Raw genomic sequence first — 13,157 nt, 5'->3', positions numbered from 1 at the left:
GTATACTTCTGACCAAACAACATTCTCCAAAGCTCATCCATCCTTTAAATAGGGAGCTCTGGACATATTGCGGGTTCGTGATTGGACCATGTGATATTTCCTATCAATTTCCTTTCCAAAACATGTCTGAAATCCATCTGTCCTCCCAATTTCCACTGCTACCACCCCTTCCCAGGCCACTGTTGTTTCCAGAGTTAGTTACCACAAGCTTCTAGTTTGTCTTCCTCCAAATTCAGTTTCTGCTTGAGTTGTCACCCACCTCACACTGCCCTCCACTCAAAGCTTCCCAATGCCTTTGCACAGCCCTAAAAATAAAATCCAAACTCCTCACCTTCCATGGGCACTGTTGGGTCTTCTTAAACTCACTTGCCATGTTCTCTGACGTCAGTGTGGGTGTTCGGCTGGCTCCCTGGCCAGCTCAGGCTCTTTACTACTGGGAGCCTTTGCTGTGCTGTTCCTTCCACCAGGCATGCTTTCTGCCTGTTTCAGCCCAGAAGTCTCTGATTAACTAACTGGAACCTCTTCACACAGGAAGGACCTGCTCTTTCAGATTGCTCATTACTTGGCAAAACAAACATTTTGTTCTCTAGTGCGATTTGGGTACCAATTCCAAGACACAGATGTATATTTTTAGATCCTCTTACATGATATTTGAATTTTTTTGTCAGATGAGTTCTTTTCCTTTTCTCACATCTACTGGTGAAATATTTTTCTCACAAAGTACTAAAACCTCTCATGGCCAGTCCGACAGGAAACTGAATGATAGGGATGGGATTCAAACCCAGGCCTGCAGAGGACAATGGATTAGCAATCCATAACCTTAACCACTTGGCCAATGTCTAAGGCAGTCCATCCCTTTATTATTCTCTATCTCAGCCTGCCATTTGCCTCTTCATAACAATTAAAATTTGCAGTCATCTTGTTCATTTTGTCTATTTGTATATTTAGCTGTTCTATGCCTGCCTCTTGCATGAGAAGGGAAGTCCTTTGATTACATGGACCAAGACATTTACCATTTTATTCACAATGTGAATAAAATGTGCCTGGCATGTATTGAACAGTCAAGAAATGTTTGTTAAATGCTAGCAGAAATAAAAGGAAATAATCTCTAGAGGTGCCTGTGTGGCTCGGTGTGTTAAGCCTCTGCCTTTGGCTCAGGTCATGATCTCAGGGTCCTGGGATCAAGCCCCATATTGGGAACCTCTCCTCAACAGGGACCCTGCTTTCCCCTCCCCCTCTGCCTGCCACTCTGCCTACTTGTGATCTCTCTCTCTCTCTGTGAAATAAATAAATAAAATCTTAAAAAAGAAAAGAAAAGAAAATCTCTCCTCTTTCCTGTTTTTTAACTTACCAGTCTTTGGTCTGCTGTTAGTGCAGTTGATATGGAATCCAGGTGACAACCTCTGCTTTACCTTCTTCTGGAACTAACTCAGGGCCATTTTTAACTCTTAATGTTTGGACTTGGGAATTAGGAAATAAACTCCAGATAGTATAATAGCACCAGTGGACACATGCTGAGCTCTATGTGACATGCATCATGTTAGACATTTTACTCTTTAGTTCTTATAAGACAGTGAATCAGGAACTGATTCTTCCCATTCTATAGATTAATTAGTACAGTAGGGCTCAAAAAGGAGAAGGACAACCCAAGATCATGTAACTGATGTGCTGGAAGTAAGTATTTTGACAGCAGATCTTCCATCCTAATCCACTTCCGTTCACTCCTCAGGAGGCAGTACAGTTTTATGAGTGTACTTTACAAATTGGCTCAGACAATGACACCAAATTTTACATGATGGTAAAATGGTGGTTACATTAAGAATGCTAGTTCCTCCAATCTTCCCAATCCTACACCTGCACACTTGTGCATTTTTAAACCAAAGTAAGGGTTTTTACATGTATTTCCTTTAAACAGCATCACATTTATTTCAGTGAATCATTCTTCAATTTTTTTTTTTTTTTTAATGTCAGTGAATGTTTAGAATGAAAAGGACATAAATTCCAGAGCAACACAGGCCTGAATTCAGACCCCGGTCCACAGTGGAGGGTGTGTGATTTGGAAAAGTTAATTAAACTTTTTGAACGTTGGTTTGCTCCTTAGTAAAATGAGAGTGCCAAGGTGTAGCTTTATGTGAGAGCTAAAAAGATGGTACCTGTAAAGCACATGGCCATGCACTTTACATGGAGGCCCTCCATCAATGCCAGTGCCTGCTCCTTGGCCTGTGCAACAACTAGCTCTTCCAGCTGTGTTATCCAAACTTTGCAGACAGTAGACTCTTTTTCTATAGATTTTATGTCATCCATCAAGGAAACGGTCTTTTAAGAGAAGCTGTCTCTTCCCCTAAACACTGCCCTTCATCCGAGGGATCAACCCACACATAGTTGTGATCAAATTGCCTTGATTTGCAAGGAACCTGAGCAACATTACCCTACTGCAGCTGAGAATTTTTTTCTCTTGATCATGTTAATGTCATTATATTCTATCTTAAGCCTCTTGGACGTCTGAATAAATGTTGGTAGAAAGTGTGGTAAAATGAATCCCGAAAATGAAAGTGTCCCTGAATGTGACTAGGAATTCAATCCAGGAGAATGAAAATTTGTAAACTCCCTTTCCATGTCCAGAAGTGACTTCATACATAGGACAGTCATCTGTCTATTGATCCTGACTTGGAAAAGCACAAAAATGTCTCTTGTAATACATGGGAAAGCTCCCCAGCAGTCTGCCTACTATTTCGAAACTTTAATAGGATTTGACAATGACTGAAGGGCAAGGCCATAAACGTAGAAGACTATGCTATTTGCACTGAATAATTTGTCTGATTAATTTATAATTACTCACTGTCACCTAGCTGAAGTCAGGATTGACAAGTCATCTTAGGAAGAAAACGATCAGTGAATCACAAAAGTAAAGGAAAAAGAAGTTTGGGTTTACAAAACCAGAACAAGTCTAAGTAAGAAAGGATGGCACAAAGGGGCTATAAAAACACTCAGGGATGAAGAACCAGGGGACAAAGGAGTCAGGGAACATGGTGGACCAGGGCCAGGGATGTGGCAGGGAGAGGAGAGACCCAAAACTAAGTAGTTGGTTTGGAGGACCCAGGAGAACTCTAACACATTGCTCGAGGGGAGGATAAGCTCATACAACCACTTTGGAAACCAGTTGGCAAGGATTTACTTGCAATGAACATAGCTATTCCTATGGGATATAGCAGTTCCACTCCTGAGTTTATTTCTAGCAAAAACTGGGACAAATTTTTCTTTCACTAGAAGACAGATACAAAGTGCTCACAGCAGCACTATTTGTAATAGTTCTATATCAGTTTGCTAGGGCAGTTGAACAAAATACCATAGATTGGGTGGCCTAAACAACAGAAAGTTGTTTTGTCATAATTCTGGGGCTAGAAGTCTGAGAACAATTGTTTCCACGGTTGGTTTCTCCTGAGACCTCTCTGCTTGACTTGTAGATGTCTGTCTCCTCCTTGTATCTTCACATGATTTTTCTTCCGTGTGTGTCTGTGTCCTTTTTCTTAGAAAGGGGTAAATCATATAGGATTAGGGCCCACCCTAATGACCTTATTTTACCTTACTTACCCCTTTAAAGGCCCTGTGTGTGTGTGTGTGTGTGTGTGTGTGTGTGTGTATAAAGTCAGATTGTAAGGTCCTGGAAGTTAGGGTCAATACATGAAGTTGGTGGGGGGATGTTGGGGACACAATCAGCCAAGTTTCAAACTGAAGCAACCCAAATATCCAACAACAGTAGAATAAAGATTCACATTCACACAACTGAACACCAAACCACATGGAGAATGAATGGATTACAATTATAGGCAACAGTATGGTTGACTCAAAAAAGTAATGTTGAATGAGGGGAATCAGACACAAAAGTATATACTGTAGCAGCAATGGCCACAGTCACCAAACTGTGGAAAGAACCAAGATGCCCTTCAACAGATGAATGGATAAAGAAGATGTGGTCCATATACACGATGGAGTATTATGCCTCCATCAGAAAGGATGAATACTCAACTTTTGTATCAACATGGATGGGACTGGAAGAGATTATGCTGAGTGAAATAAGTCAAGCAGAGAGAGTCAATTATCATATGGTTTCACTTATTTGTGGAGCATAACAAATATCATGGAGGACATGGGGAGTTAGAGAGGAGAAGGGAGTTGGAGGAAATTGGAAGGGGAGGTGAACCATGAGAGACTATGGACTCTGAAAATCAATCTGAGGGTTTTGAAGGGGCAGAGGAGGGGGTGGGAGGCTGGGTGAGCCTGGTGGTGGGTATTATGGAGGGCACATTTTGCATGGAACACTGGGTGTGGTGCATAAACTATGAATTCTGGTACACTGACAAGAAAATTAAAAACTAAAAAATAAAAAAGTATATGCTGTATGCTCTATGTATATTAATGTACATACACATCTACATGGACTAGACCAGCAAAACTAATTTCAGTGCTTAGAAATCAGAAGAGCTGTTGTTTGGGAGGTCAGGAGAAGCTTACTGGGAAAAAGAAGATAACTTCAGATGTGCTGATATCTCTCTTTTGAGCCAGATGTACATTACACAGGTGTGTTTACTCTGAGATTAAGTTTCAAGTTGCACACTTATGATCTGTGCATTTGTCAACGTGATGACACCTCAGCAGAATGGGTAGAAGAAAGAGGACTTAACAGTTGCAAACAGAGGCAAAACATCCAAAATGTATCTTCCATACTGGTCAAGTCAATTATTCAAAGTGGGTTTTGGAGTACTTTCCTCCTCCTTTCCAAATTGGGATCTTCCAAAAGGGCAGGTGTCTGTCCTAATGTAAAGACCCTTTGAAACAGTCTTCCTAAGACCAAGACTCTTTCTTAATATGTTATAAGACACCAAGGTGCCTCGGTGGGTCATTGGTTAAATGTCCGACTCTTGATTTCAGTTTAGGGTCATGACATGGAGCCTTACGTCAGGCTCCATGTTGGGTGAGAAGCTTGCTTGGGATTCTATCTCCTGACTTTAGAAGAAGGAAGGGGGAAATGAAGGGAGAGCAATCGTGGAAGGGGGAGACAAACTGTGAGAGACTGTGGACTCTAAGAAGCAAACTGAGGGTTTTAGAGGGGAGGGGGATGGGGGTTGGTTTGGCCTGGTGATGGTTATTAAGGAGGGCACGTATTACATGGAGTACTGGGTTTTATACATAATCAGTGAATCTTGGAACATTGCATCAAAAACTAATGATGTACTGTATGGTGCCTAACATGACAGAATTTTTTTAAAAATTATCTCTTCCTCTCCCTCTGCCCATCCCTCTGATCACACTCTTGCTCTCTCTAAACAAATAAATCGACATTATAAGACACCAAGAATAGAAGGATAAAAAGTCACTGGCAAGAGACAAAAAACAAGGCTGGAATGACTTCTTATTAGCCACGTGAAATATTAGACAAAAGTGGAGCAAAGCACTGAATATTATAAAGGAAAATCATTTTGGATATGGAATTCTATGTTCAGAAAAACTATCAAACAAGTGAATAGGAAAATGAAGTTAACTAGCCATGAGAATCTCCAAAGTTTATCTTACATGCAACTTCCTTAGGAAGTTAATAAAAATGTACCCCAGCAAAATAAAGAAGAAATGTGGGCACCTGGGTGGCTTAGTTGGTTAAGCATCTGCCTTCAGCTCAGGTCATGATCCCAGGGTCCTGGGATCGAGTTCTGCACTGGGCTCCCTGCTCAGCAGAGCCTCCTCCTCCCTCTCCGTCTGCCTGCTTTCCCTTCTGCTTGTGCTCTCTCTCTCAAATAAATGAAATCTTTAAATAAATAAATAAGAAAAGTGGGGAATAGTGGAACTAGTGGGCTCTAGCAGAAGTAGAAGTAGAGTCATAGGGTTATAACTGTGTCTGTAAATCTGGGGGAAATCTTTCCAGGTTGGATCTTAAGGAAACAGGCTCCGAGAGGAAGCATCTGAGTGATGAAAGGTATTAGAATAACACCATGTAATGGATTTTCTGACTGAGAAGGTGAGATGATGGAGCAACTTAAAAATATGATGGACACGTGGCTCTTTTGTCAACAAGAAATACAAAAAACAATTAAAAACTCTAGGGAAAACAAATAACAATAATTAAATAATAAAGTCCTATTCTAAACAGAAAGCAAATTTAAAAATGGCATGATTTTGAACAACCAATTGAATGTAAGAAAAGAGAAACCATTTGGCTTTGATCTTAGAATAAATTTTATTTAACTGGCACTGGACCCATGCTGAAGAAATTGTAATGTTATAACAGTACCTGGTCTGGCGGCAAATGGTATTTTTATAATCATAAAATACTGGCTTTCCAATTATGGATACAGACCATGAGCAAGTCATGGAAAGTTAATTGTTATTACAAAATAGGAGGCAAATGTGAATAACTGTGATGATACTGTGAAATCAGAGAACTGGAAGAAGTTTTGGGGGCTGGTGTGAGAGGAAACGACAAGGAATAGCTTTTGTTTGGTTAGAAGCAGTATGTGTCAAATAACTATGGCAAAATCATGGCTTAACCAACTAAAAGTAAGAATAAAAGCATAAGGATATTTTAAAAAGTCATAATGGGACAAAAGGAAAAAAAAAAACCTAAAAGCTAAGACTATATCAAGCACTGTGAGGAAAAAGCAAGGAGAAAGAAGGTACTAAGGTACCTCTCATATTGAAGAACCAATGTGTTTTTGTTTAACTTTGTTAAATGTGAAGGCATTTAATGAGTCAGTTGTCACACCACTGGAAGCTTGAATATTTACATACAATACAGGAAGTGGCAAAAGTTAGAAATTAGGAAGCAACCATGATAGGAACTACAATCTATATTAGTCAAAAGAAATTGATTCCAGGGCACCTAGGTAGCTCACTCTGACTCTGGATCTCAGCTCAGGCCTTGATCTCAGAGTTATGAGTTCAAGCCCCTTGTTGGGCTACATACTGGGTATAAAACCTACTTAAAAATTGTTTTTAATTTTAAAAAAAATTAAAAATTACTTTCGGGAAGGTTAAGTCTGAAGGGGTTAGCAGAACATGACTATTTACTCATCGGTTTCTATAAGTATGTATTTTATATGCATATATATTTATTACATATTATTTATTTCTATCATATATTACTTATGTTTATTATATTTTTTATTTTTTATAAGCATATAATATATATTTATCCCAAGAGGTACAGGTCTGTGAATCGCCAGTTTTACACACTTCACAGCACTCACCATAGCACATACCCTCCCCAATATCCATAACCCCACCTCCCTTCTCCCAACGCCCCTTCTCCCAACCCCCTTTCCCCCAGCAACCCTCAGTTTGTTTTGTGAGATTAAGAGTCACTTATGGTTTGTCTCCCTCCCAATCCCATCTTGTTTCATTTATTCTTCTCCTACCCCCTTAACCACCCCCCCTTGTTGCATCACCACTTCCTCATATCAGGGAGATCATATGATAGTTGTCTTTCTCTGCTTGACTTATTTCGCTAAGCATGATACCCTCTAGTTCCATCCACATTGTCGCAAATGGCAAGATTTCATTTCTTTTGATGGCTGCATAGTATTTCATTGTGTAAATATACCACATCTTCTTGATCCATTCATCTATTGATGGACATCTAGGTTCTTTCCATAGTTTGGCTATTGTAGACATTGCTGCTATAAACATTTGGGTGCACGTGCCCCTTCGGATAGACTCAAAATGGATGAAGGACCTCAATGTGAGAAAAAAATCCATCAAAATCCTTGAGGAGAACACAGGCAGCAATCTCTTCGACCTCAGCCGCAGCAACATCTTCCTAGGAACAACGCCAAAGGGCAAAAATGAACTATTGGGATTTCATCAAGATCAAAAGCTTTTGCACAGCAAAGGAAACAGTTAACAAAATCAAAAGACAACTGACAGAATGGGAGAAGATATTTGCAAACGACATATCAGATAAAGGACTAGTGTCCAGAATCTATAAAGAACTTAGCAAACTCAACACCCAAAGAACAAATAATCCAATCAAGAAATGGGCAGAGGACATGAACAGACATTTCTGCAAAGAAGACATCCAGATGGCCAACAGACACATGAAAAAGTGCTCCATATCACTCGGCATCAGGGAAATACAAATCAAAACCACAATGCGATATCACCTCACACCAGTCAGAATGGCTAAAATCAACAAGTCAGGAAATGACAGATGCTGGCGAGGATGCGGAGAAAGGGGAACCCTCCTACACTGTTGGTGGGAATGCAAGCTGGTGCAGCCACTCTGGAAAACAGCATGGAGGTTCCTCAAAATGTTGAAAATAGAACTGCCCTATGACCCAGCAATTGCACTATTGGATATTTACCCTAAAGCTACAAACGTAGTGATCCAAAGGGGCACGTGCACCCGAATGTTTATAGCAGCAATGTCCACAATAGCCAAACTATGGAAAGAATCTAGATGTCCATCAACAGATGAATGGATCAAGAAGATGTGGTATATATACACAATGGAATACTATGCAGCCATCAAAAGAAATGAAATCTTGCCATTTGCGACAACATGGATGGAACTAGAGCGTATCATGCTTAGCGAAATAAGTCAAGCAGAGAAAGACAACTATCATATGATCTCCCTGATATGAGGACGTGGTGATGCAACATGGGGGCTTAAGTGGGTACGAGAAAAATAAATGAAACAAGATGGGATTGGGAGGGAGACAAACCATAAGTGACTCTTAATCTCACAAAACAAACTGAGGGTTGCTGGGGGGTGGGGCTTTGGGAGAAGGGGTGGGATTATGGACATTGGGGAGGGCATGTGCTTTGGTGAGTGCTGTGAAATGTGTAAACCTGGTGATTCACAGACCTGTACCCCTGGGGATAAAAATATATGTTTATAAAAAATAAAAAATTATAAAAAAAAAAAGAAATGGGCAGAAGACATGAACAGACATTTCTTCAAAGAAGACATCCAGATGGCCAACAGACACATGAAAAAGTACTCCATATCACTCGGCATCAGGGAAATACAAATCAAAATCACAATGAGATATCACCTCACACCAGTCAGAATGGCTAAAATTAACAAGTCAGGAAATGACAGATGCTGGCAAGGATGTGAAGAAAGGGGAATCCTCCTACACTGTTGGTGGGAATGCAAGCTGGTGCAACCACTCTGGAAAACAGCATGGAGGTTCCTCAAAATGTTGAAAATAGAACTACCCTATGACCCAGCAATTGCACTACTGGGTATTTACCCTAAAGATACAAATGTAGTTTATTATATTATTGTATAAATTTATTTTTAAAATGTATTTTTTTAATCTTTTTTTAAAAAGATTTTATTTATTTATTTAACAGACAGAGACCACAAGTAGTCAGAGAGGCAGGCAGAGAGAGAGAATGGAGGAAGCAGGTTCCCTGCTGAGCAGAAAGCCTGATGCGGGGCTTGATCTCAGGACCCTGGATCATGACCTGAGCGGAAGGCTGAGGATTTAACCCACTGAGCCACCCAGGTGCCCTGATTTTTAATTGTATTTAAAACAGTATTTCTTTTTAAATCACCAGGTACTAGGTTAGAAGTGGGACTCAAGGGGCAGGTAACCAGAGTTAGTGACTAATGAGTACAGGGAAGCCTACAGAATTATCAGAGTCAGAGTTGGGGGGAGGGGGGGGGAGAAGGACACTCCCTAGCAAAAAAAAAGCATGGGCAGAGGCCCAGAGGCTAGAAATAAATAGCTAAGAGAAAAGTTGGGGAACAGATCATGAAGATAATGAAAGGTAAAGTTGAGGGACTCAATCTTAGAGAAAAACAAGGCTCTGGTTATTTTTAGGGCACTTGATTTTTTTCAGATATTATGTAGAAAGGCTTTGCTGTGTTGTGTACATTCCTGCCTGCTGTATGAATGCTTTTTTTTTTTTTTTTTTAATCCTCCACCCTGAAAATTGAAATGCATTTTACAATTCTGGTCAGCCTGGCAGTAGTAAGAGCTTTTAGAATAAACGTATGAATGTCTTCAGCTTGGAAGAAGATATTGAAGGCAATAGTGGAACATCCTTTTAAGAAAGGCTGTGTCTTCAACGTTCTCAATGGTATTGGGGATGATATTGTGTGGAAAACAAACAAACAAAACCCATAAGAACATCAAAGTCTCCAGGTTGAAAAGTGATCAAAAACTCAAATGAGCAAGTCTTAGAAAAACATTATCTTATTTATTTAACTGATGTTGCCTACTTTCTATACATTAAAGAATGATATACAATAAAAAAAACTATGTGTAAAAAGTCTTTCAATAAAAATCTACGTGTAAAAAGTCTTTAAAATCTCGTTAAATTAAATTAAACATAATTAAAATTAAAATACCAAGGAATAAGAAATACTTGTATCAAATTTAATTGATAATATTTTCCTTTGATGGAACATAAAATTACATTACTAATAATTATAGCATGTTATAGTCAATGAAATTATATATATACATACACACACACACATATTTTTTTCTTCTTTGTTAAAGTAGAATTATCTCTTTCCAAACTTGCATTTTTTTTTTTTTTACACTAAGTACTTGTTTGACTGAATCAAATTAACAACAGTTGTTCAAACAGAAGCAAAATGTTCCTGGCTAAATTCACTCGCAAGAATGCTTTTCTCTCCAGGACACTTTATTCCCTCATCCTCCACTTTCTTTATTGTGAGTTACTGTAAACCCTTCTCAAGTGGGGAGTAAGAGGAAAATTGACAAAACGGGTGTCTGAAGAATCTCATTACCTATTAGCGCCTAGGAGTGTGTAGTGGGGGGTGAATATCCTATCCCAGCTTTCTGTGTGTGAAGTGATCCTGGGACTTTGCTCTCCTTCTACTTGCTTCCCAAACCAAACAAACCCCAAATAGCAGCCACTCCTGCTGGCTTAGTAGTAGACTGAGCATTCAGAGCTACTCCCTCCAGCAAGGGGAACATGAGGTTTGCCCTCAGAGCATGGGAACTTGCTGGAGGAATTCCCCACAGGTGGGGGCTTGTTAAAGCCCTAAGTACATCAACTGCCTGAGGCACATTAGGAAAATAAATGATCTTGGCGTCTTGGCTTTGAAATGTCATCCCCCCCCATATCTGTTTTTGAAAGGCAGAGGGTGGCAGTAAAGCCAAGTGGGTAGGAACACTGGGCCCAGACTTCAAGTCTGTCTGCCCTTTTCACTTATGGACTATATGAGTTAGAGAGCTTAACTTCATTTTCTCTGAGACTCAGTTTCCCCATTCAGAGACAGGGTCAATAATGCCTCTTTTGCAGGATAAGATTGAAGAGTAAATGAGGTTCTGCACATGGGACACACACCGTAGTTCTCTGTGTGCACAGTGGCCCCCAAGTGGCTCCTGCTGTTTATCATCAGAAGGAGGGAAGCAAGGAAGCTGAGTAGCGATAGTAAAGGATTAATAATGAAGCATTATTGGGGTGCCTGGGTGGCTCAGTGGGTTAAGCCTTTGCCTTCAGCTCAGGTCATGATCTCAGGGTCCTGGGATCGAGCCACGCATCAGGCTCTCTGCTGAGTGGGGAGTCTGCGTCCCCCTCTCTCTCTCTCTGCCTGCCTCTCTGCCTACTTGTGATCCCTCTCTGTGTCAAATAAATAAATAAATAATCTAAAAAAAAATAATGAAGCGTTATTCCTTTTAGAGATTGAAAAGACCTGAGAAATAATCCAGTCCAAACCTCTCATTTTACAAACAAGGAAAGTGAAATGCTGAACCAGACTGTGACTTTCATAAGACCCAAGGAAAAGTTCAGTGGCAAAGCTGGGCCGCCTTTTTACACTTGGGAAAAATTTCCAACAAGTAAATGGCAACCACATATGGACTTGGACCAGCTGAATTTTTTAAAAAAAATTTTTTTTTATATATAAACATATATTTTTATCCCCAGGGGTACAGGTCTGTGAATCACCAGGTTTACACACTTCACAGCACTCACCAAAGCACATACCCTCCCCAATGTCCATAATCCCACCCCCTTCTCCCAAAACCCCTCCCCCCAGCAACCCTCAGTTTGTTTTGTGAGATTAAGAGTCACTTATGGTTTGTCTCCCTCCCAATCCCATCTTGTTTCATTTATTTTTCTCCTACCCACTTAAGCCCCCATGTTGCATCACCACTTCCTCATATCAGGGAGATCATATGATAGTTGTCTTTCTCTGCTTGACTTATTTCGCTAAGCATGATATGCTCTAGTTCCATCCATGTTGTCGCAAATGGCAAGATTTCATTTCTTTTGATGGCTGCATAGTATTCCATTGTGTATATATACCACATCTTCTTGATCCATTCATCTGTTGATGGACATCTAGGTTCTTTCCATAGTTTGGCTATTGTGGACATTGCTGCTATAAACATTCGGGTGCACGTGCCCCTTTGGATCACTACGTTTGTAGCTTTATGGTAAATACCCAATAGTGCAACATTTCTGCAAAGAAGACATCCAGATGGCCAACAGACACATGAAAAAGTGCTCCATATCACTCGGCATCAGGGAAATACAAATCAAAACCACAATGCGATATCACCTCACACCAGTCAGAATGGCTAAAATCAACAAGTCAGGAAATGACAGATGCTGGCGAGGATGTGGAGAAAGGGGAACCCTCCTACACTGTCGGTGGGAATGCAAGCTGGTGCAGCCACTCTGGAAAACAGCATAGAGGTTCCTCAAAATGTTGAAAATGGACCAGCTGAATTTTTAAATTTTCTTTTAATATCACAGATCAAAAGAATGTGACTCAATCTTTTTGTGTTTCTGATATAGGCTATTTTAATCAAAGGCACTTAAAATAAAAAAGCTTAAGCTTTCTTCCTTTTTAAAATTAGAATTTTATTTTTTTTTAAGATTTTATTTATTTATTTGACAGAGAGAAAGTGTGAGTGCCCACGAGCAGGGCGAGCAGCTTTGGGAGAGAGAGAAGCAGGGAGGCCAACGCGGGGCTCAATCTCTAGACCTGGGGATCATAACCTGAGCTGGAGACAGACGCTTAGCTGACTGAGCCACCCAGGCACTTTTTAAATTAGAATTTTAAATACACAGCTCAGGTGAAGACAGGAATTCAATTTTAAAAGGCCAAGAGAAAGACTACCAAAGAATTAGAAGATAAACATTTTGTCTTTCACAGGAAAAGAATTCTTCAT

The 13,157-nt window shown here is 40.1% G+C and overlaps 1 long non-coding RNA gene across 1 annotated transcript in view; it reads right to left on the bottom strand.

The window, feature by feature from the left end:
- LOC309871418 overlaps positions 1–459 on the bottom strand; it is a 43,762-nt gene extending 43,303 nt beyond the window's left edge. The window contains exon 1 of the long non-coding RNA XR_014315270.1: positions 332–459. This is a non-coding gene — a long non-coding RNA (uncharacterized lncRNA). The remainder of the gene's footprint in view (positions 1–331) is intronic.
- Between the last annotated feature and the right edge of the window lie 12,698 nt (positions 460–13,157).

Source organism: Mustela nivalis (assembly GCF_964662115.1).
Source record: "Mustela nivalis genome assembly, chromosome: 8".
Lineage (NCBI taxonomy): Eukaryota > Metazoa > Chordata > Mammalia > Carnivora > Mustelidae > Mustela > Mustela nivalis.
This window is presented reverse-complemented; position numbering and strand designations above follow the sequence as displayed.